General features: G+C 37.5%; 1 protein-coding gene across 1 annotated transcript in view; it reads left to right on the forward strand.

Annotated features, from left to right (window-relative positions):
* The first annotated feature begins 2,160 nt into the window (after positions 1–2,160).
* Positions 2,161–25,595, forward strand: part of GNGT1 (G protein subunit gamma transducin 1) — a 173,612-nt gene continuing 150,177 nt past the window's right edge. The window contains exon 1 of the mRNA XM_054692347.1: positions 2,161–2,280. The gene's annotated coding sequence lies outside the window, so the exon portion shown is untranslated. The remainder of the gene's footprint in view (positions 2,281–25,595) is intronic.

Consider the following 25,595-nt stretch of genomic DNA (forward strand, 5'->3'; position numbering starts at 1 on the left):
TTTTGCCAAACTCAGGAAATCAAATAGATGAATTACTTACTGTTTATATTTCAGTGGTCTCGAGAAAAACAATTGGATAGGCTATTAAAAAGAAAAAAGTAGTATATACACCCATTTGGGCAAAGAAAATGATGATAATGAAAAAGCCTTTGTAGAACTGGGGATAACTATGCTGGGTCCTCTGAAGGGGCTCTTATATTGACAGAGCTGAATATTTTTAGTACTGAGTGCTTCAGGACTGGGCAGTTGTATGATAGCTATGGCTTATATTCCCATCACAAGATAAAAAAGACCCCTTGGGATCTGTGCTTGAAAGGAATAAATTTTTCAACAGACAGAGGAGATGAGAGTGCTTCATCAAGCAAAGCCTCATTTTCCTACCTAGAATGAGCCTTTTCAAAGAATTTTTTTGTAGATAGAGTCGTGTAAGGTGGATACTACCAGTATAGTTTGTTTTTTGAAAGCTGGTTCAATATTTCAGTCATGGAATCAGAAATCTCCGTGAGATCCTGGGTGATTATGGACATACTATATTTCATTGAAATATTTCTTTATGCAGAGAAAATAAAAAAGTAGATTCTTTCTGTGTATTCATTAAATTCTTAGCTTCTTGCTAATTATTTAGAATCTCAGTCCAGAGATTCTATAGGGATTTGTCACTCTGTGCTCAGCATGTTGTATTTCAGAAACATATAATTCAGTCTTTGTATTATTCTGCTTTAGGATCAAAGTGTTTTTCTCTTCTAATTCCCACCGTCATGATAGTGTGATAACTGGAGACATATTAAAGTCATCAGTTACATAATCGTAATTAATATCGATCATTTACACTTTCTTTTAAAAACTCTTATGGATAATAAAGGTAAAATATTTTTATTTACAATCAGGGTAGAGTAAACCCAGCTCCCATAAGATTTGTAAACTAAAATTCTGGTGGGAAGAATTTATGTATTATATAAAATCTGAAAGAAAACTGAAAGTTTAGATTTTAAAGCAATTCTCTTTATTTTATCATTTGTGTGCCTATTGCAGGATATCTATATATATTTATATGTATATCCCTATTATTTTGAACTGTAGTCATTTATTATGTTCATTGATGTTTACATTTTCCTGTCTCAAGTATACTGAACTAAAGACAAATCTTTTTCTTGATTGTATACAAGCACTTAGGAGAGACCCTAGCTTTCACCGAGCACTCAATATGAATGAATGGCTTACACACAAATTTCCTTCCTTCTGCTCCCCAAATAAAAAGAATAGTTAGAAAGGTTTTTCTATATTACCCTGAGTTAAGCAAAAAGGAACTCTGAAGCAAAATAACTGTAAGTCTGCCTTTAATGTATATGTTAAAAAAACCACAACCCACTAAATAGGTTGAAGATTTCTACAAAAGATGGTTAATGATGACTTTTCTCCTGAAACTCCAGGTATTTGAGTTTTCATATTCTAAGAATAAGACCATTATGTTAAGAAATGTATTTTAGCAATCTTGTTAGCTTCTACTTGTACCATTGAGTAAATCAAAGGTTTCATATTCTAGTCATAAAAATTTTAGGAAACCTATGTTCTTGTTTAGTTCTTTCCCCAACTATCTTCCAAGAAAATGATATTTTTACTCTCAGTACTTTTCTATAAAACAGAAATAATAATGATAGTTTTGCTTCTTGAAAATGGTGATTATAGTATAAACAAAATGACAATATGGAGAAGTATTTTGAAAAGTATAAATTGCCAATCAACTAGAGGGAACTGGTGGAGCATAAACAGATAAAGGAATATGATGATGAAAGTGCTTGAGTATATTAGTGCCTTTTATCCTTGGTTTTCAAGGCTCTTAAAAAACATCAGTTAGGTTTAATTGGGATGGACGTTGCTACCTTCCAGGTCTTGGAACATAGCAAAGTGATGTCTGCCTTTCCTGACTGATAGATTCATATATTTCTGAGCTCTTGGTCCCAGGCAGTTCATCCAAACTATTGGATAAAGTTTCCTTTTAGTGTGTGAAAGGTTCCTTTCCCATTCCTAATGTTCCCCTCCAGTGAATGAAACCCAATCAATATAGTCTAGATCTCCCTGTTAGGCTTTACTTATGAAGTATAATGGTTTATCTGCCACAGATTTTGGACAAATGGCTTAGTTCCACTTGTCTCTCTCTAGGCCAGCTGATAAGACAAGATTTCTAATTTTTCATACTGTGAGACCTCCTTGGGCAGAACTCCATGCTGCAGGGAGGCCTTTGCTGCTCCACCATTACTGGCAACTGGAAGCCTAATTCAGGTACTGGGGAATTCAGGGCTTCAGTACTGGTAATTATATTGTATTATTTCACTTAAAGGTCCTCCAGCTTAGCAGCTGGTTAGTAAAAATGATGCTTTGCCCTCCATAAACAGTAATTGTTCATTTTATTTTCATTTTTATTTAGAACTTGAACAGCGCAGAGAGGTGATATTTATTATTGCTTTATCCCATTCCCTACCATAGAGTTCTACACATATGCTGGCACTTTCTAAAAGTTCTATCACAAGCAATGACCCTTTAACTTCAGTATTTGTTCACATTCCTCACCTCTTTTCTCCACTTTAATCTAATAATTATTCTCTTTTCCTGTATGTTTGATTCTCTCATCCCCATTTTCTCCCTATATTTTGGCACCTCAGACTCATTTCAAGTTTCCTTTCCCATCATAATCCATTTTATAGCCCAATTCCATGTATTTTAGCTTTGTGGAAGAAAGCATCCAACACAGAATCAGCCCTAAGGAATCCTAGATGGTCAGTACACTTGCCCTAACCAAACCTTCTCCTTGATAAAAGAAGTCTGGCATGTTCTCTAACAAATGAAAGCCAGCACCACCTGCTCTGCTTTATTTCTGTTGCCCTTTTCTGTGTTTTGTTTTGTTTTGTTTTCCCCAACCTGTTACTCTGTTAGTCCAGAGGGATTTTCCTAACAATGTTGGAAACTATTTAAATCCTAGAGGAAATGTTTTGCTCTTGCCTGGCCAGTAAATGGCTTTTTCCTTTACTTGCTTATGAGGTTGAAATTACCTATGAGAAGTTTGTAACTACCAAAAATTTTTATTGGGATTCCAAATAGAAGACAGTGCAGGAGATTATTCAGTGTTATTGTTCTTTTTTTTTTTTTTTTCTCTTTTGGTTCAGTTTAAATATCTTGTTTTATGGTCTTGACAGCATTGTGATATGATTTTACTTTTCCAGCCAGTACAGTGGCACTATTTCAAAGGTCACTGAGATACTTAGTCTTTGTTATATCCCATTTCCTACTTAGAGTAGTACTGATTGACTTCACCAAGTTTCTGAGACTTTGGAAGACATCGTAGAAAGAAATTAAAAAAAGAAAAAAGAAAACTATGATACAGACTTAAAATATGAAAGGTAGAAGTAAATGTAAAGGTCCCTTAATATCTCAGTTTAAAAAGATAAACTGATATGCCACAGATTAATATGCCCATAGAAATAATACTAAAATGTGAAGATTTTAACAGTTTACAATATACCTGATTTAGAACTTTTCTCCACTTTGCATCTCTATCCTCTCATTAGCAGAGAATTATGAAAATATTTCATTGAACATTTTCTAATGCAAACACATTGTTCACTTTTTCTATATAATTGAGCACTTAGAAAATTTCATCTTGCTTTGAGTACTTAAATACTCTTCCACATTGAGCAAATTTAATTCTGTAAATTCTTGCTATGTGGAATTGATATCTATTTTAAGATATCAGTTAAGAGTAAAAGTAATTATCTAAGAATAACTATTCTGTTGGTAAAGACTAGTAGGGATTAAAGATATACAGGGTAGGTGATATTGCAAACTTTGATTTCAGATTATGAATATGTGATCCATAAAACCACTCTGGCTCCGGCAGTGGTTACCCATACCCTTTCATTTATTGAATTAACGTTAGTTTACCACACTACAAGTAATAGAAACACAAGCAAGGTTAGGTTCCAGGAGTATATTTTCCCATTTCAGCAATTACATTTATCTCACCATGCCCACCAGTTGGCCTATGCTTTTGAGGCATCTACTTTCATAAATGGGTGCAAAAGTTCACTCTTTGTAACTTGAGTCCTTGGGAAAGATATGACTTCACAGGTTTACCACAGGGGGATGAAGAATTGGGATAAATAAGGTGTGTCCTCCCTTCTGCACAGTAAAGTTAGTATATCCATCCAAGAGAAGTGCAGCCCAGTTAGAGAATTACATTTTCAGGGACCAGTTCTGTATCACATAGGAAATCATCAAGAAAAAGAGCAATGTCATAAAAACTTCTTGAAAATAGTTTTTAAAAAGTTTCTTACTAATATTCAGCTAAAACTAAAGAAAACCAATAAAGAACGGCAAAATACCCAAGAGAAAGTTATCATCACCTCAGTTTGAAAGAACAAAGGAAGCAAATATTTACTGGAAACTTCTGAGACCTACAACTATGTATATGAGAGACCCATCTGAAAGAAGCTGAATTTTTGGTCCAAAAAGACAGTGTCAGCCAATTCAAATCAGCATAGGAAAGAACTGCAGGGATTCATACCTTCAACTCTCTCCTCCTGCACTTTAAGTTTCAGACAGTGCTTATGTAGACCAAGAAATCAGAAGGTAGAGAACAAGGAAGCCCAGTTTATATATGAGTCAGTTCTGAAGGCATAAATCTGTGTGGCGGGGCAATTAGATATATGTGCTTTATCAAAATTTGTTCATTAAATGCATTTTTTCCTTACTTAAAATAACACCTTCAAATTTGACTTCCCTATTTGGTTCAACAGAAACTTATACTGGCTTATGATTATTTACCAATATTATTATTTTATTTTATTTTTAAATTTTTATTATTATTTTTTTCTTTTTTTTACATTGTTGTTCATTTTTTTTTTAAAATATTTATTTATTTATTTATTTATACAAGCACTGGGGACAGTCAGAAGCGTAGGAGGGTGAGAGAATTCACCAGAGCCAGAGAGGGGAGAAGAGCAGACAGAAGGACTTAAGTACACTGCTGAGGGGAGCAGCGGGCGGCAGGAGAGGTCTGCGCGCCATGTGGGACCCTCCTCCGGTGGCCGGGGAGCAGTTTTAAACAATATTTGCTTCCCCCCACCCCCTCAAGTGTAGTCCCCATGGAATGTCCTTCATCAGTGCACCTGTGCACCATCACCTCAGTCCCCTGTGCTCCTCCCTCCCTCCCTCTCATCCCTCTCCCTCCTCCCCTGCAGTATGTCTCTGATTTATAATTGTCTGTTTTAGCTTTGTTGTGTTTTATACTCTTACTATTTTTTACACTGATGTCTTATTTGGTTCCCCTATATTTCTGCTATAAGTGAAACCATCTGATATTTTTCTTTTTCCTTCTGGCTTATTTCACTGAGCATAATTCCTTCTAACTCCATCAACGTTGCTGCGAATAGCATGAGTTTATCTTTTTGGATTGCTGAATAATATTCCATTGTGTATATATGCCACATCTTCTTGATCCAGTCATCTATTTTTGGGCATTTGGGTTGTTTCCAGGTTTTTACCTATTGTAAATAGTGCTGCAATAAACATAGGGGTACAGGTATTCTTTTGAATCAGTGTTTTTGTGTCCTTTGGGTAGATCCCTAGGAGTGGAATTGCCAGGTCATATGGTAGCTCCATTTTTAGTAGACTGAGGAACCTCCAAACAGCTTTCCATAGTGGTTGGACTAGTTTGCACTCCCACCAGCAATGTAGGAGAGTTCCTTTTTCACCACATCCTCGCCAACATTTGTTATTGGACAGTTTGTTCTATAAATGGTGCTGGGAAAACTGGACCACCACATGCAAAATAATGAAACTAGACCACTACCTCTCACCATGCACAAAAATCAACTCAAAATGGATTTAAAAGACCTGGAAATAAGACCTGAAACCATAAAATATAGAGAAGAAAATATAGGTAAAACCCTACAAAGCATGCATCTCAGTAGCATCTTTAAAGACTCATCACCCAAAGCAAAGAAAGTCAAGGAAAAGATAAGCACCTGGGATTACATCAAACTGAAAATCTTCTGTACAGCAAAAGAGACATTAACCAAAACAGAAAAACACCCTACTGATTGAGAAAAAATTTTTGCACTCCATACAACTGATAAGGGACTCATCACAAAGATATACAAAGAACTCACAGGGCTCAACAAAAACAAAGTAAATAATCCAATAAAGAAATGTGGCCAACAGGCATATAAAAAAATGTTCAGCATCCCTTATCATGAGGGAAATGCAAATCAAAACCACATTGAGATACCACCTTACACCAGTAAGAATGGCACATATTAAAAAAAACTAGCAATATTTCCCAATATTAATGAATGTTCTCATATTCAGTTTTAGTCACAATATGAATTTTCTCTCTTTCCTAACATTCTCAATTCTAAAACCTAGCTCAAAAATTTTCCAGTTAAGAAAGCCAATAAATTATTTCTCTCTCTTTTTTTTTTTTTTTTTTTTTTTAGGAAAAGAACTTGATTCTGTTTCTATTACTTGCAGGTACAGGTCCTAATATGACCTTACATACTTTCTAGTCAAACTTTTATTCAGTTCCTTAAACATGTTCTTAAGACTTTTTAAAGAAATTATTGCAGAATAATAAGTAACTGAAGATGAAAGTGCCCTTCTGGCACGTCATGGGGAAAAAAAAGGGACAAATAAGCACAAAAGCCAAGGTGACATGCTTGCTTGCAGCCTCCTTAGTATGAGGTAAAAAAAAAAAATCATAAGACAATAATAATTTTACTTAACTATTTAAAAACCTTTGTATTCAGGGGCCTTCCCCGTGGCGCAGCAGTTGAGCGCTGGGTTGCCAAACTGTCTGCAGCCCCTGCAGTGCCCGTGGCTGCTCCCCGGCCACCGGAGGAGGGTCCCACATGGCTCGCAGACCTCTCCTGCCACCCGCTGCTCCTCTCAGCAGTGTACATCGTCGGTCTGCCTGTTCTGCTCCCCACTCTGGCTCTGGTGAATTCTCTCACCCTCCTGCACTTCTGACTGTACCCAGTGCTTGTATAAATAAAATAAATAAATCTTTAAAAAAAAAAACCTCAAAATTTAAGGTTTCAATAGAAGTAGTAATGATTAAAGATTAAAAATTTCCGGAGAGGGCGGAGCAACATGGCGGCGAGGAGACGCTGCGAGTAAGATCTCCCATTAAAAAAAAGTTAATAGGGAGGAAAAGCGGCAGGTCCCAGTGAGAACTGGGACACGGAAGATAAACGGACGACTCCAGCAAACTGCCCGAAGAAGAAAGTTGCCATAAAAGAGGACGAGAAGGGAGGGAAGCGCAGAACCCTGCTCCCCTCCCCCGCCCACAAAGTCGGCACTCTCCGACCGGCAGAGAGGAGGAAACAACAAACCAAAACGGCCAACAAGAAAAACGGACACAGCAAGCGGGACTGTGAGTGGAAAGGAACTATTGCAGCCACCACACCCCGTGAACGGGAGCTGAGGCGAACCCTGCAGGATCCGCCGTGGAGGTGAGCTCCAGGCGCCATTAAAGAGAGCCCCGCCCCCCAGGAGGAGACCAGCACCAGCACACAGCCCCGGCCGCCCGGTAAGCCTGCGCAGAAAGTGGCGCGGATCCAGACCGGATCGCAGCTGCCCAGGTCCCCGCGCCTGCGACCTAGGCTTGCGGGGAGACGGTGGAGGCCCTCCCTGAGTGAGCAGGAACAAGGCGCCCAGGCAAGGGAGCGGGATTCAAAAGGCGCCATTCCCGCGCCACTGATCTGGGCTACAGCCCGCGTCCTGGAACTGAGGGCTTTGGAACTGAGACCCGGGGCACGAAATTAGGGGCGTGGGTTCCCCATGACGGTGGGGCACAAGGCAGACACAGCACCCCAAAGCCGTTGAGGTGTACCCTACCATCCCCGCTCTGCTCCCTGTCCCACGGGGTGGAAAATCAGCTCCCCAAGGGCTCCAGGAGAGATCTCTGGCGCCACCTAGCGACTTGACCCCAGCACAGGCTACTGAAGGAGCTAGTGGCCAGCTGGGGAGTTAGCCCACACCTGGCTCCTTCCGAACAAGTAGTCTGAGCCCACAGGGAGAGCGAGCACCCACAGCCGGGGCAGACCAGGCGCGCAGAAGAGTGTGCCTGAGACCAGACGCGCAGGGAGTGTGTCCCACATCACCATTTTAGAACAGGGACATTTCTTCAGTAAAGACTACCTGCAGAAGGCTTCCTCAGGAGCCAGAGGTGAGCGGGGGAAGTTCACCCACGCCAGACCCCCTCTGGCCTGCAGTCCAAGCCCAGAGGGGAGCAGGAACCCACCGCCGGGGCAGACCAGGCGCACAGGGGAGTGTGTCCCCACATCGGCATTTTAGAACAGGGACCTTTCTCCATTAAAGGCTGCTTGAAACTGACAGATGACTCCTGGAAGAACCAGAGGGGAACAGAGAAGCCCACCCAAGATGCCGGCAAGTCCCAACAACACAGTGTCCCAACGCATACGGCAAATTAGAAAACAGACAGTAGGGAGGAGAAGAACCACACGCAACCTAGCAACTCTCCAGAGAAAAAGCACACCACAAAAAGAAAGCCAGCCCCCAGATTGCAAAGACAATAACTTGGAAGAATTTCTGAGCCTTCCAGAAAGAGAATTTAAAATTGCCGTGATTAAAAAACTGACAGAAGTCATAAAGGAAAACAATGATAAGGGAAAAATAATCAACGATCAGAAGAATGCAATTGAGTCCCTAGAGAGGGAAAACAATGGTCAGAAGAAAGAAATTGAGTCCCTAAAGAGGGAAGTAAAAGAAATGCAGGAGATCAAAGAATTAATGGAAGAACTAAAGAATTCTGGGAAAAGCAATGAAAGCAGAATAGATGAAATGGAAGAACGAATAAGTAATCTTGAAGACACAGAAATAAAAAGAACCAAAACAGAAAAGGAAAGAGAAGTACGAAGGAAAAAGAACGAAGAAAGACTTCGGGAACTATCTGACTCCATGAGGAAAGGAAATATAAGAGTTATAGAAATACCAGAAGGAGAGGATAGAGATGTAGGAACAGAGAAAATATTCAAAGAGATAATTGAAGAGAACTTCCCAAATGTGAAGAAGGAGCTGAAAATTGATATACAAGAAGCAAGAAGAACACCAAACTTCCACGACGAAAGGAAAAATACAGCAAGACACATAATAGTAAAGCTCCCAAGAATCCAGGACAAGGAAAAAATAATGAAGCTGGCAAGAGGGAAGAAACAGATAACATTCAAAGGAAAACCAATCAGGCTGACATCAGACTTCTCCGAAGAAACACTACGGGCAAGGAGAGAGTGGAGGGACATAGTCAACAGACTCCAAGAAAACAGATGCCAACCAAGAATACTCTATCCCGCAAAGCTCTCCTTCCTCTTTGAAGAAAGAATATGGACCTTCCCAGACAAACAGAAACTCCGGAATTTCATTGCAACTAAACCCCCACTCCAAAAAATACTACAAGGAGTCCTAAAGCCAGAACCTCAGAGGGACGAATAACAATGAAAGAAGGCCAAAAAAAAAAAAAAAGTTATTAAAAGAATAAATAAATAAAATCAAAGGAAAGACAAACACAATGGCAAATACAGATGTTAACATATCAATATTAACTCTAAATGTAAATGGACTAAACTCTTCAATAAAAAGACACAGAGTGGCAGCCTGGATTAAGAAACAAAACCCAACCTTTTGCTGTCTCCAGGAAACACATTTAGCTACAAAAGATAAAAATAGGCTCAAAGTTAAAGGATGGAAAACAATCCTACAAGCAAATGGACCAAAAAAGAAAGCAGGAACAGCTATACTTATATCAGATAAAACAGATTTCAAACTCAAAAAGATAAAAAGAGACCCCAATGGTCACTACATTATGATCAAGGGGACAATACTTCAAGAAGAAATAACACTCATTAACATATACTCACCAAACGAAGGAGCACCAAAATATATCAGACAACTGTTGTCCTCTCTGAAAACAGACATCAGAGAAAACACATACGTAGTGGGAGACTTCAACACACCACTATCAACAATGGATAGATCAACAAGACAAAAAATAAGTAAAGAAACCAAAGCTCTAAATAAGGACCTAGAGCAATTAGGCTTAACAGACATCTATAGAACACTAAACCCAAAAAAAACGGAGTACACATTTTTCTCAAGCGCACACGGATCATTCTCCAGGATCGATCACATACTGGGGCACAAGACAAACATCAACAGATACACCAAGATTGAAATCATATCAACCATCTTTTCTGACCATGAAGGCATCAAACTAGAAATAAACCATAAAAAGAAGGCAAGGAACTTTCCTACCTCATGGAGATTAAAAACCACACTACTGGAAGACCATTGGACTAATGAGGAGATCAAAGAAGAAATTAAAAAATTTTTTGAATTGAACGACAAGGACACTAATATCCTAAATGTATGGGATGCAGCAAAAGCAGTAATAAGAGGAAAATATATAGCAATAGAAGCTCACATCAAGAAACAAGAAAGAACGCAAAGAAACAACCTCATCTCGAAGCTCAAAGATCTAGAAAAAGAACAACAAAAAAACCCCAAAACCAGTAGAAGAAAAGAAATAATAAAAACCAAAGCAGAAATAAATGAAATTGAAACTAAAAAAACAATCCAAAAGATCAATGAAACCAAGAGCTGGTTTTTTGAAAAAATCAATAAAATAGACAAACCCCTAGCCAGGCTCACAAAGGAAAAAAGGGAGAAAGCACAAATAAACAGGATCATCAATGAAAGAGGAGAAATCACAACGGACACAGCAGAAATCAAAAGAATAATCAGTAACTACTATGAACAGTTATATGGAAACAAGTTTAACAATCTAGAGGAGATGGACAAATTCCTACAACTCTACAATCACCCAAAGCTAGATAAAGAAGAAATAGAACACCTAAACAGACCAATTACAATTAGCGAAATTGAAATGGTAATCAAAAACCTCCCCAAAAACAAAAGCCCAGGACCTGATGGATTTACAAATGAATTCTACCAAACATTCAGAGACGAATTAGTGCCTATCCTTCACAAACTCTTCCAAAAAATTGAGAAGGAAGGGACAATACCAAACACGTTTTATGAAGCCAACATTACACTAATACCAAAACCGAACAAGGACAACACAAAAAAGGAAAACTACAGGCCAATCTCCCTAATGAACACTGATGCAAAAATCCTCAATAAAATTTTAGCTATCAGAATCCAACAATGTATCCATAAGATAATTCACCACGACCAAGTTGGATTCATTCCAGGGGCACAAGGATGGTTTAACATCCGAAAATCAATCAACGTTATCCAACACATCAACAAAAAGAAATATAAAAACCATATGATAATATCAATAGATGCTGAGAAAGCTTTCGACAAAGTGCAACACCCATTCATGATAAAAGCCTTGAAATTCTGGGGATACAAGGAACATACCTCAACATCATAAAGGCCATCTATGACAAGCCAACAGCCAGTATCATTCTCAATGGTGAAAAGCTGAAAGCAATTCCATTAAGATCTGGAACAAGACAAGGATGTCCACTCTCACCATTGCTTTTCAATATAATACTGGAAGTCCTAGCCAGGGCATAAGACAAGAGAAAGACATCCAAGGAATCCAAATAGGAAAGAAGAAGTCAAACTATCACTATTTGCAGATGATATGATATTATACATAGAGAACCCCAAAAACTCCACAGAAAAGCTAATTCAACTCATCAATCAGTTCAGTAAAGTGGCAGGATACAAAATCAACACGCAAAAGTCAGTAGCCTTCCTATACACAAACAATAAATCTGAAGAAGAAGAAATCAAAAAGACCATCCCTTTGTTATTGAAACAAAAAAATCAAATATTGGGAATAAATCTAACAAAAGAGGTAAAGGACCTATACAAAGAAAACTATAAAACACTGTTAAAAGAAATAGAAGAAGACACAAAGAAATGGAGAGACGTCCCCTGCTCATGGATTGGAAGAATAAACATTATTAAAATGGCCATCCTACAAAAGCAATATACAGATTCAATGCTATTCCAATCAAAATTTCAATGTCATTCTTCAAAGAAATAGAACAATTATTGATGAAATTCATATGGAATCACCAAAACCCCGAATAGCCAAAGCTCTCCTGAAAAAAAAAGAAGGGAATGGAGGCATCAGACTCCCAGACTTCAAACTATACTACAAAGCCATAATCATCAAAACTGCATGGTATTGGAACAAGAACAGACATACAGACCAATGGAATCGAATAGAAAATCCAGAAATAAACCCACAGATTTATGGTCAACTAATCTTTGACAAAGGAGCAAAGAATATGCATTGGAGCAAAGAAAGTTTGTTCAATAAATGGTGCTGGGAAAACTGGGTCGCTACATGCAAAAGAATGAAGCTTGACCACCACCTCACACCATACACAAAAATCAACTCAAAATGGATTAAAGAACTAGACATAAGACCTGAAACCATAAAATATATAGAAGGAAATATAGGCGAAACACTACGTGATTTGCACATCAAAGACATCTTTACAGACACATCACCCAAAGCAGTGATAGTGAAGGCAAAGATAAACAGCTGGGACTACATCAAATTAAAGAGCTTTTGCACAGCAAAAGAAACAATAACAAAAACAAAGAGAAACCCCACCAACTGGGAGAACATTTTTGCACCCAACACTAATGATAAAGGACTGATCACAAAAATCTGCAAAGAGCTGATGAGACTCAACAACAACAAAGAAAATAATCCAGTCAAAAAATGGGCAGAAGAGCTTAAAAGAAACTTCTCTGAAGAGGAAATGCAAATGGCCAACAGGCATATGAAAAAATGTTCAACATCACTTGTCATCAGGGAAATGCAAATCAAAACTACCATGAGATACCATCTTACACCAGTGAGAATGGCACATATTAAAAAAACTAGCAACAACAAATGTTGGCGAGGGTGTGGAGAAAAAGGAACTCTTCTGCACTGTTGGTGGGAGTGCAAACTGGTCCAACCACTGTGGAAAGCTGTATGGAGATTTCTGGACCTACTAAACATAGAGCTTCCATATGATCCAGCAATTCCACTCCTAGGTATTTACCCAAAGGACACAGAAACATCCATTCCAAAGAACACCTGCACCCCTATGTTTATAGCAGCACTGTTTACAATAGCTAAGCTTTGGAAACAACCCAAATGCCCAAAAATAGATGACTGGATCAAGAAGATGTGGTACATATATACCATGGAATATTACTCAGCATTCAAAAAAGATAAACACATGCAATTTGCAGCAACATGGATGGCGCTGGAAGAGATCATGCTCAGCGAAATAAGCCAAAAAGAAAAAGAAAAATACCGGATGGTCTCACTCATAGCAGGAATCTAGAAAACTTAAATAGGGACCAGGAAAATGAATAACTATAAGAAAGTGAAAATCAAAATCAACAAAAAACTATGAACCAGAGACACTTTTAGGGGGGCGGGGGTGGGAGGGGAGGGATTGGGGTCAGAATGGGGGGGCTGCAATTGTATGGGGAATATAACAATAAAATTTATTAAAAAAATAAATAAATAAAAATTTCCAATACTGTTAATGTTTAGAAAACGTTGGATATTGGTAAGTATTCTAACTGGAATACTTACTGCAAATGCTAAATATATGCAATATAATGCAACAAATTTTTCCAAAGGGACCATGAATGTGCATGCCACTTTTGAATCTAAATGTTAGATGCCTTTGTCCACATTTGATTATCCCAATCTTTGACAAATGTATACTTATACAAATGTACTGTTCTTAAGTTTGCTAAGATTCTTCTGTCTTTGCTGAATGGAATGCACATTTTGATTTCCAATAGTACATAGTATTTTTATTGATGCTTATCAATTAAAAAAAGTGATATTGAAATGAGAATGAATTAAATGCTTAAGTCCTGAACCATTTGATTTTACTTGATCTCTCCATTGCAAGACTGCTTAAGTGCTAGATGGAAGAGGTATAATTTGCTTTAAATCTGTTGGTTTTATATATGCTGATTTAATCCATATCTTCATGAGCAGTTGCACAGTGAAAACCCAAGAGTATTTTGTCTCCATTTGAAGTGCGCTCTCGTGCACACACTCACTCTCTCTCTCTCCCATCCTCCTTTCACCAACTCTTCTGTAATGATTCATCATTTTAATTTAGAAAAAAAAAATTCCCTCACTGAGACTAGCTACATGTAAAATTTGAGCAACCTCAGTTGAAATTAAACACAGGAAATTGAGTACAATTCTCCACAGTTCTCAAATCTGATTTAATAACTACCATTTTTATTTTTTAAGGCCATGAATTGAAGCAGAAAATCTACAATTTTGTAAAAATATAAGCATTTTTTCAAATGAAATATTTTTTAATTAAATGCCAGTTAACCAGAGTCATTCCAATTGCATTAAATTTTTTTCAAGTACATTTGTATTTTATTTTATTTCTATATGTATTTACATCATTCTTCCCTTTTGTACAATATTTGCTTTCTCCTCTCAGGTGTAGTCCCCATAAAATTCCCACCACCAATTCACCAGTGCACTATCACCATATTCCCTTGTGCTCTTCCCACCCCTGTTTGACCCCTCTCTCTCCCCCCTCCCCTGCAGAATGTCTCGGATTTATAGTTGCCTGTTAACTTTGTTTTTTATTTATTATAATTATTTTTTTCCTCATCCCTTATTTGGTTCCCCAACATTCCTCCTATAAGTGAAACCATCTGATATTTTTCTTTATCTTTTTGGTTATTTCACTAAGTATAATGCCTTCCAGCAACATAAATGTTGCTGGAAATGGCATGAATTTATCTTTTTGATTGCTGGGTAATTAGATCAATGAGGAGATCAAAGAAGAAATTAAAAAATACCTTGAGATGAATGGCAATGAGGACACAACTCTCCAGAAGGTATGGGACACAGCAAAAGTGGTAATAAGAGGAAAATATATAGCAATACAGGCTCACATCAAGAAAGAGGAAAGAACTCAAAGAAATAACCTAATCTCCCACCTTAAAGAACTGGAAAAAGAACAACAAAGAAACCCAAAAGCCATAAAAGAAAGGAAATAAAAAATCAAAGGAGAAATAAATGAAATAGAAATTTAAAAAACAATCCAAAAGATCAACAAAACCAAAAGTTGGTTTTTCAAAAAAATAAACAAAAACTCTAGCCAGGCTTACATAGAAAAAATGGGTGAAGACACAAATTAATAGGATCATAAATGAAAGAGGAGAAATTACAACAGACACAGCAGAAATCAAAAGAATTATCAGAGATTACTATGACCAGTTATATGCAAACAAGTTCAACAGTTTAGAAGAGATGGACAAATTCCTAGAATGATATAATCATGCAAAGCCAGATAAAGAAGAAATAGAATACCTAAACAGACTAATTACAAGCAGTGAAATTGAAACAATAATCAAAACTTTCCCCAAAAACAAAAGGCCAGGAGCAGACGGCTTCACAAATGAATTCTACCAAATGTTCAGAAACGAACTAATACCTATCCAACACAAACTCTTTCAAAAAATTGAGAAGGAAAGAATATTATCAAATTTATTTTATGAAGCCAGCATTACACTGCTCATGGATTGGAAGAATTAATATTATCAAAATGATCATCCTACCAAAATCAATTTACAAATTCAATGCTATTCCATTAAAAATTCCAATGACATTCTTCAAAGAAATAGAACAAATATTGATGAAATTCATATGGAACCACAAAAAACCTCAAATAGCCAAAAGCTCTCCTGACTAAAAAGAAGGGGAATAGAGGTATCATGCTCCCAGACTTCAAACTATACTACAAAGCCATAATAATTAAAGCTCTATGGTAGTGGAACAAAAACAGACACACAGACCCATTGGAATTGAATAGAAAACCCAGAAATGAACCCACATATTTATGAACAACTAATCTTTGACAAAGGAGCAAAGAATATGCAATGGAACAAGGGCAGTTCATTCAATAAATGATGCTAGAAAAACTGGACTGTTCCATGCAACTAATGAAGCTAGACTGCTACCTCACACCATGCACAAAAACCAGCTCAAAATGGATAAAAGAGTTGATCATGTACATTTTGAGCAACAGTAGGTAAACGTTATGAAATGGTGACTTTGCGAAGCATTATTAAGAATGACTAAGTTATCTTTGGAGGGGGGTGGCTTATCTATTTTGATGTATAGTAAAGGTCCAGCAATTGACTAAGTACTGGGGAAATGTATGGTGATGGTGTCAAATATATCACCCAAAAAATAAATCCTGGATATATATCATGAATTCTTTGGATTCAATATGCTTATGGTAGATAATAGTCCTCCAAACCTACTTATAGCCTAATCCCTGCAACCTGTGACTGCTTATTTCTATAGCAAAGCAACTTTGAAAATGTGATTAAGGATTTTGAGGTGATCTTGGATTATCTAGGTAGACCCTTGTTGTCAATAGGGTCCTTAAAAGGAAGATCTGGGAAGAGCAGAGTCAGAAAAAAGTGACATGGGAAGTAGAGGTTGGTTGATGAGTGTTAATGGAAGACTATTCCAAGGACTATAAATGGCCTTTGGTAACGGAAAAGGCAAGGAAATGAATCATCCTTTAGACCCTAAAACAGGAACACAGCACTTTGACATCTTTACCTAATCTATGAAACTGATTTAGGATTTCTGACCTCTGGAACTGTAAGAGAATACATGTGTATTGTTTGGAGCCACGAAGTTTGTACTAATTTGTTACAGCAGTCATGGGAAATGGATGCAATGTCTTGCCTTTGCATTTTAAAGCAAACATACACACACACACATTTGACTTTTAAAATGAACATTTTAACTCTTTGGTAGACATCTGAGGGTAATATAAGAAAATGGTTTTAGAAAAAGATTAATTTAAATAGCAGCAGAATTCAGAACACCATATGACATTAAACAACAGGACTGAGACAGCAAGAAATAAAATGAAGTACTTCCCATCTCTAGAAACCAGTAAAAAGGAAAGATATAAAAAGGAAAGGCCCAAGCAGATTATCTGAATTTATCTAGTGGTTACAATAAGCTGTCACCAATTTGAAATTTCTCTATTGTAGAACATGTACAGATGTTTTTGTAATTATTTCTGTCATAGTGTTGATCCCTCTTCAAATAAGGGTTGTTTTCTTGCTGTCTCTTCCCTCTGATTATGTTAAGTGCTTTAGAACAGAAATTGTCTTCTCTTTGTGTATTGGGATCTAGGACATGGTATTTAATAGGCACTCAGTAAATATGTCTTAAATGAACAAAGTAAAATCAACAAATATAATTGTTGTGCCTTTTATTTCACCCTACACTCCCCAAGTGCTTGGACTGAGAGGAGACTGTAATTTACCTAGTTATGTATATGAATGTAGAAATGTTTCCTGAAAAACCTCAGGTAACATTTATTTTTCTATCAAGAAAGTTTCTTTAATTAATTAAAAAACAAATTAAATCTAGCAATAAGTATAGACTTCCAAATTAGAAATAATTTTTGAAAATAGTATCCAAACTGAGTCATTTTAACATTTAGTCTTAGAATTATTGAATTATCGGTGATATAACTTGAAAACACATTTATATTTAAAGATTTTTAGATTTAACAATCTTTATTACTCTAATGATTACTGTACTAAATACTCCAGATTTTTTTTTTAATATTTATTCATTTATTTATACAAACACTGGGCACAGTCAGAAGTGCGGGAGGGTGAGAGAACTCACCAGAGCCAGAGCGGGGAACAGAACAGGCAGACCAACGAAATACACTGCTGAGGGGAACAGTGGACACGGCAGGAGAGGTCTGCGCGCCATGCGGGACCCTCGATGGCGGCCTGGGATCGAACCTGCGCTGCAGAGGCTGCAAGCAGCCTCGCAGTCCAGCGCTCAACTGCTGCGCCACCAGGAGAGGCCCTCCAGATTCTTGTTTTTATTTATTTTTTATTTATTTATTTTGTGGGACCCTGCCGGTGGCCAGGGATCGAACCGGTGCTGCAGAGGCTGCAGGCAGCCTCGCAGACCAGAGCTCAATCGCTGTGCCACCAAGGAGAGGCCCTCCAGATTCTTAATAAGAAATTATACCCCAGATAATATTTAAAGGAAGTAAATGCAAATTTCTCCAGGACTCTGCCAGAATCAGTCTTCACTGGTATTGAGAGCAAAGTGTAGCCCAAGACTCCAACAGTGAAGAAGTGCTGAATTCTCCCAGAAAGCAGCTTATTGAATTAAGTGAAATAAATGCTGGTATAAAATACTTTCTGACATGGAAGTTGGTAACTGTTAGATTTCTTGCAAACGTTACTGCTTTTGAAACAAACAGCATGACTTTGCCTCTATTATGTGAAAAAATTCAAAAAACAGCTCTTAGGTGCCCAAACTCATAGTGTTTGGCTAGATTTGAGCCCATCTGGAATGATACATTTCAAAATGGAATTTGAGTGAAAGTAAGAGACTCCTCACCTAATAATTTTCACCTGGTTTTCCTGGTGAGATGAGTTTTGTGTAAAATCCTTGGGAAGGATATAAGCAAGGAAGGGCTTTCTGCTTTGAGGATGCAACCAAGAGCAGGAACTAAGCTACTTACTTTGTTGCTCACATCTGTCCTGCCTTATACTAATTCAGGGCCACTTGCCTCTAGAAAACCTAAAACCCTTTACCAGCTGAAAATAAGTTGGAGCCAGGAATGCAGATTTTGTACTTAGTTTATGTGAAAGATATCATTTACCCAACAACAATCAGGTAGGCAACATTTTATTCACCATATGAAATCTTCCATAATGAGTCCATGTTCCAAATCCAATGAGTTATTTTTTTCCTTTTTTTAAGTTTTTTTTTTAATTTTTTATAACATTGTTCATTTTTAAACAATATTTGCTTCACCCCTTCCCTTCAGCTGTAGTCCCCATAGAGTTTCCTTCCCCAAGGCACCCATGCACCATCACCTCAGACCCCTGTGCTCCTCCCTCCCTCCCTCTGATCCCTCTCCTTCCTCCTACCCTGCAGGATGTCTCTGGTTTATAATTGTCCATTTTTGCTTTGTTGTGTTTTGTACTGTTGTTATTTTTTTACACTGATGTCTTATTTGGTTCCCCTACATTCCTGCAATGAGTTATTTTTAAGTGAACAAAGGTAATTAGGCTAAGTGGAGTGAACTTGCCCAAAGGTACATTAATAGGACCTTCAGTAGGTATTAGAATATATTGTTTTAAGTTCTTCCGTGCACATTCAAGTTTGCTACCTCTCTGTCCAGTCATTGTTTTTTTGTTTTTTGTTTTTTGTTTTTTTTTTATGTGGGACCCTCGCTGGCAGCTGGGGAACGAACCGGCGCTGCAGAGGCTGCGGGCAGCCTCGCAGCCCAGCGCTCAACCGCTGCGCCACCACCAGAGGAGGCCCGAGTCCAGTCATTGTTAAGACCACTTGTACTGATCAGGGAAACATTCAAAAATTTAGCCCATTGAATAGTAAACTAAGTGGCTCCTGTGTGGGTTAATGTGCCAAAAATCAGTAAAGTTGGGCAGCACCAATTTTTCCATTAGGCATAGTGTCCAGTGCCCAGGAAATTTTTTATTTATAATTTTTTAAAATAATAAATTATAATAATGAATCCAAATGGATTATAGTCATCTTTATACAGTGCAAATGTGAAAGATTATTTTTATATTTTTTTATTGAAGGAAAATGTCAATGACCTGAAGCTAGGATGATTAGAACCAGTGCATTTGAGGATACAAAAAATAAAACTTAATATTCAAATTATCCCATTCACATTTTAAAGAACATAGCTTACGCTGGTTTTGCTCACAGAGTATTATATAGAAATAACAAGGTAGGAGTTGGCTAGCTTCTGAATGAAAAAGGGGGTGTTTTATTCAGTAATAAGCTTATTGTGATACAAATTTAATTGCACATGTAATTGAACATGGAAAGTATTTGAAGCTAGACAACTGGATGGCCTTGAGTCAGATACACAGCAGAACCTCCCTCCTTCTTGGTAAACCTAGGCTCACAGGTAGGTATGCTGTGAATGAGTTATAATCTGAGAAAATGTCAGCTTAGCCTCTGAAGTATCCAGAGAGGGATGGGGATGGAGGAATTCCTTGGCCTGTGGAAGTTTCCAGGGAAGTAGTCTTTTCCTTAAAGCAGTCTCATCAATTACCTTAGTACACTACACAAATGTTAATATTTTCTGTGTGTCATGATGTGGAAAAAGTGAAGAAATACTGCCCAGTCTTGGGTTTGGTTTCTTTATCTATAAAATGTAGATGTTGAACAAGATGAGCTCTAATTCAATTCATTGCACCAAACATTTTGAGATTTCACCCCATTAACCTCTGAATTCAAAACGATTTACAGGATGTGGTTTGTTAAAAGTCATATATTTCAGGGCCTCCCCTGGTGGTGCAGCGGTTGAGCGCTGGGCTGCAAGGCTGCCCACAGCCTCTGCAGCGCCTGTTCGTTCCCCTGTGGCCGGCGAGGGTCCCACCAAAGGAAAAAAAAAAAAAGTCATATATTTCAGAGAATTTGTACCTTTACTGGAATTACAGGCATGAAACCATCTTACCATAATACAACTCATACTGTGATAAATTTGAAGGTGAATTATAATCAAAATGATATTAAAACTCAAAAGTGAATAATTCTGGTAGCAGAAAATAACATGGAGAATTTCAAGAAGAAGGTGACACAGCCTGGATATGAACTTGTATCTCCAGAGAAATTGGCTGGGATTCATTTTCCAAGATAAGAAGAGTATGGTCTAAGATTTTCCTAATCTTGGAACCACCTGGCTAGAGAAGTTAGATTACTACTTGCCTAAGGTCATAGAATATTGTTGGCAGAACAGAGATAAACCAGCTACTTCTTCACAGAAACTGCCAGTGTAGCAGCTGGGGAAATGGGATTAAATTAAAGAGCTTGAATTATTTATGGAAAAACAAAATAGTTTAGGGCATATTATAACTTCATAGGGAACTATTAATCAATAGTTAAAATAAGTGAAGAAGGACACTTGGAAGCAACATGAAAAGCAGCTTCTAGCCTTGCATTCCCTCTGCACTAGCTCAGAGTGTCCAGTGTCCAAACACTCAGTAATCTCAAAGTGTAGTGAATGAGATTGTTGAAATGTGGAGATGCATGAAAATCAGGCATTTAGCTGATTTATAATTGAAGAGAGGAATTAAATTGAAAGTGGCTCTCTAGACTTATTAACAATGATAAATGACTGAGATAGGAAATATTAAGAAGTTTAGGTCAACATAGTTACTAGTTAAAAATAAATGTGGGTGCTTAGAGAAATGAATAGCATGTGTCAATAATACATAGGTTAGATTGTATAAAACTGTTGCACAAGAGATCAGATGAATCATTTATACTTTTTCTGTTTTTAATTTATTATTCTGAAAATGTTCAAGCATATAGAAAAGTAAAAGAAGTTTCTTTCGGTTAATGTTAGTGGGGCATATCATTTTCCATTTTTTTAATTTAAACTGTTTTGTATTTTTGTATTAGTGTATTTTTCTTGTGGGCACCATATATTTGGGTCATAGTTTTTTAAATCCAATTCTATCATGTCTTTCTTTTAATTGAAATACTTAAACCATTTACATTTGATGTGATTGTTGATGTGTTATCTCTAAATCTATCATCTTATTATTTCTGTTCCACTTGTCTCAATACTTTTGTTTCCTTTTTCCGCCTTGTGAATTAATTGAGTATTTTTTAGGGATTCCATTTTTATCTCTTTGTTCACTTATCAATGAACATTTGTTGTTTTATTTTAGTGATTGCTTTAGGGGTTTTCTGTGTGTGTGTGTGTATATATACATCTTTAATTTACCTAAAATTTAACACAGCTTATCTTTAAGTTATAGCACCACTTTCTGCATAGTATAGGACTCTTACTGTAGTATTCTTTCATGTTTTTCTTCCTTATTTATACTATTTAAACCACCCATTTTACATATATATCATAAACTCCAGAACCCATTGTTATTTCTGTTTAAACAATAAATTATCTTTTTGTGTGATGTTAAAAATGAGAAATAACTTCATATATTTACTTATGTGGGTTCATTTTCTGGTGTTCTTTCCCCCTTTTAAGAGTTTCTTATTCTCCTCTATTGTCATGTTTCTTTCCTCTCTCAGGACTACCTTTAGTATTTCTTTCTTTTTTAAAAAGATTTATTTATTTATTTATACAAGTGCTGGGTACAGTCAGAAGTACTGGAGGATGAGAGAATTCACCAGAGCCAGAGCGGGGAACAGAACAGGTAGACTGATGAAATACACTACTGAGGGGAGCAGCAGGCGCGGCAGGAGAGGTCTATCGCGCCATGTGGGACCCTCGCTGGTGGCTGGGGATCAAACTGGCGCTGCAGAGGCTGTGTGCGGGCAGCTTCACAGCCCAGCACTCAACCTCTGTGCCACCAGGGGAGGCCCTAGTGTTTCTTATAGTGAAGTTCTGCTGATAATGAATTCTTTTTATTTTCATAGCTGAAAAAGTATATTGCTTTCATTGTTGAAAGATATGTTAACCAGGTGTAGGATTCTAGGTTGAAAGTGTTTTTTTTTTTTTTTTCCCCTCTTATACCCTGTCATACCCTGGTGTACATTGTTACCAATGAGAAATCAATTTTTATTTTTATCATTGTCCTCTTTACTGTTATTTTTTTCCTTCTATATCATTTTTAAGATTTGCTCTTCACCACTGGTTTTGAGTAATTTATTTATGATGTGCTTTGGCATAGTTTTCTTTATGTTTCTTGGAATTTGTTGATCTACATGGATAATGTGGGTTTATAATTTTCATTGAATTCAGTGCCCCATAATTTGACTGTTGCCATGATGGATGCTAGATAGTTTTATATTCCTGAAATTTTTATTAGAATTGTATTTTTGGATTGCAGTTAACAGTTTAATCATTTTCGGTTTTATTCCCAAACAAAATGTGGGGATCTTTTTTTCTTTTTTAAACATCAGAGATATAGGAGACAAATAATAAAAGGAGGAGAAAATATCTTGGAAATGACCAGAATTCTTAAAATTATATAACTGATAATTCATGTAAATATAAAATTCTGAAACTAATTAGTAATCATAAGCAATGGTATAGTATGTGAGAAAGAATATCAGCAACAAAGATTTCAGAATATATGTCATTGTCTGTAGTTAAATAATCACACATCATCTGATTTTCTTTTCTGCAATCAATGTGAAGAAATAAACTTACTCAGAATATTCCTCTTATAACCAAGTGGCATCCAATACATGTCACCAGTAGTGTGCTGATTGATTGAGATAATACCAGTGTGATCAGTACCAATTAAAGTGATAATATGATAAAAGCAAAAGGAACAGAGAACTCAGTTTTCTGGAGCCTTTCCTGTATAGAAAACAAAAATTAGGTCTTTTGTCGTTCCATCTGGCTGCAAGAGTTGATTAGACTGGCAGTGCTTTCAGACACTTCTAATTTCAGCGTTGTTTGATTGCTCTTCACTTAATCTTCATGAGTGAGGTCACTTCCTTCTCCATTTCCTCCCCTCCCCCATTTTCCCTCCCTTCTCCCTCTCTCCCTGTCCCAGGTTTAGTGGTTGAATTTGATGATTATCTTTTCTTTTCTTGCTATTCCACTATTCTTCACCATTCTCTGCCCTTGTCTTCTTCACTCAGATTGAGCACTGGGTTTTGCCAGTCAAAAGCAACAACAGAAGGTTAGAAGGAAGGAGAGGCAAGGCCGAAAGTAAAGTTGGGATTGTTAGATTAATTGATTGTCTGATTCCCTTAGCTTTTTCCTATGGAGTTTGTGAGGTTTGAATGTGTTCCTCCATCTAGAGCCTTACCTTCCCTAGTGGCGCAGGGGTTAAGATGCAACCTATGAAGCCAACTGCAGCCATGTAGCATGAATTTGATCCCCAGCCAGGGAGCTACCCACATGGCACAGCAGACCTCTCCTGATTCACTCGCTGCTCCCCTCAACAGTGTATTTCAGTCGATCTGCCTGTTCTGTTCCCTACTCTGTCTCTGGTGAATCCTCTTACCCTCCACACCTCTGGCCTGTACCCCTGTTCTTGTATGCATAAATAAATAATTTTTTTAAAAACAATTAAGTTTTACCTTCTTACAGGTGGCTCTCACTTATTAGTTCTGTCCTTCTGATTCTGAGAAGTGCTGCCTTTCTTTAGCCCCTGTCAGGTTTAGAGTGGTAATCTTGGGCCTACCCTGGTGGCACAGCGGTTAAGCCCTGGGCTACGAAGCTGCCTGCAGCCTCTGCAGCGCCGGATCGATCCCCGGCTGCCGGCGAGGGTCCCACATGGCATGCAGACCTCTCCTGCCGTGCTTGCTGCTCCCCTCAGCAGTGTATTTTATCAGTCTGCCTATTCTGTTCCCCATTCTGTCTCTGGTGAATCCTCTCACCCTCCTGCACTTCTGACTGTACCTAGTCTTGTATAAATAAATAAATAAATAAATAAATAAATAGAGTAGTAATCTCTCCATTCCTAGCACCATCCCTTTTGGTTTTCCTATATCCTCACCATACTTTTGTCAAAGGTTCCATTACTAATCTCTCATCATGTTATCTTGTGATATAAAATTCCATTATGCCATTTGTTTTCCCTTAGATCTATGAACGATAATATGAGTCCAAGAAAAATCAGCTGACCAATGTACATCTACCAATACTTATCCTTTCACCTTGACTCACATTAGTATCAAGAACATCAGCATTGGGCTACCCTCATGTAGCCTATGCGAGAAATTTTTTGATCCCAGCAGCTAGCTGAGTACCAAACCTTCCTTGGTGCCTGGAATGGAGCAGAAGTCTTGAGAGGGGCTAATTTTTGTGAGGATAAAAAACATGCTTTCTGCTAACTTGGTCCAAAGTTCAGTACCAGCACAAAATAGGCACATGAAGGAATATGCTTATATCACGTAAGTCTTCTTCAAAGCCAACTACAGCATCATCTCAGGGCAGAGAAAACTACTCAAAAATGATCTTTGGGTTTTTTGAGTTTAAAAACCATGACAACGCCTATCTGAAAAACAAAGAAAGTTAGAACCATACATTCCTTCTATTACAGCAATGTCCCCACTGTGCTTTTAAGATCCTGAGTATTTTCTTGGAGGGGCACACTAGGTGTTACTTCCATCCTCTCTATTCTCTGTGTGGTATGTCTACCTAGTAAGGTATCATCATGTATGGTATGTCTACTTAGTAAGGTATCATCTTGGCTCTGTCTTTGAGCCATCATACCACACATTGCCATTTTCAAGGCTAACAGGTAGCAATGAGATACCTAAAACTAAGATCAAACAAGCGGTCAGTAGGTCTTTTAGCAGGTCTAGTAAAAAGAAAATTTTTGTAAATGGTAAGTGCAGTTTGGAGACTGCATATATATTTTAATTATTTTAGTACTTCCATGATCCCATTACCAGATTTGGATGTGTCAGGTATCAAATAGTCTGTCCATTTGTATAGGATGTAGAGCTTTGCTTTGAAGTGAAAGAAGCTTGAAATTTTCTGGTGTGATGTAAGGAGAAAGTCTGTACA

This window comes from Talpa occidentalis, unplaced genomic scaffold, assembly GCF_014898055.3.
Source record: "Talpa occidentalis isolate TD23 unplaced genomic scaffold, MPIMG_talOcc4v2.1, whole genome shotgun sequence".
Lineage (NCBI taxonomy): Eukaryota > Metazoa > Chordata > Mammalia > Eulipotyphla > Talpidae > Talpa > Talpa occidentalis.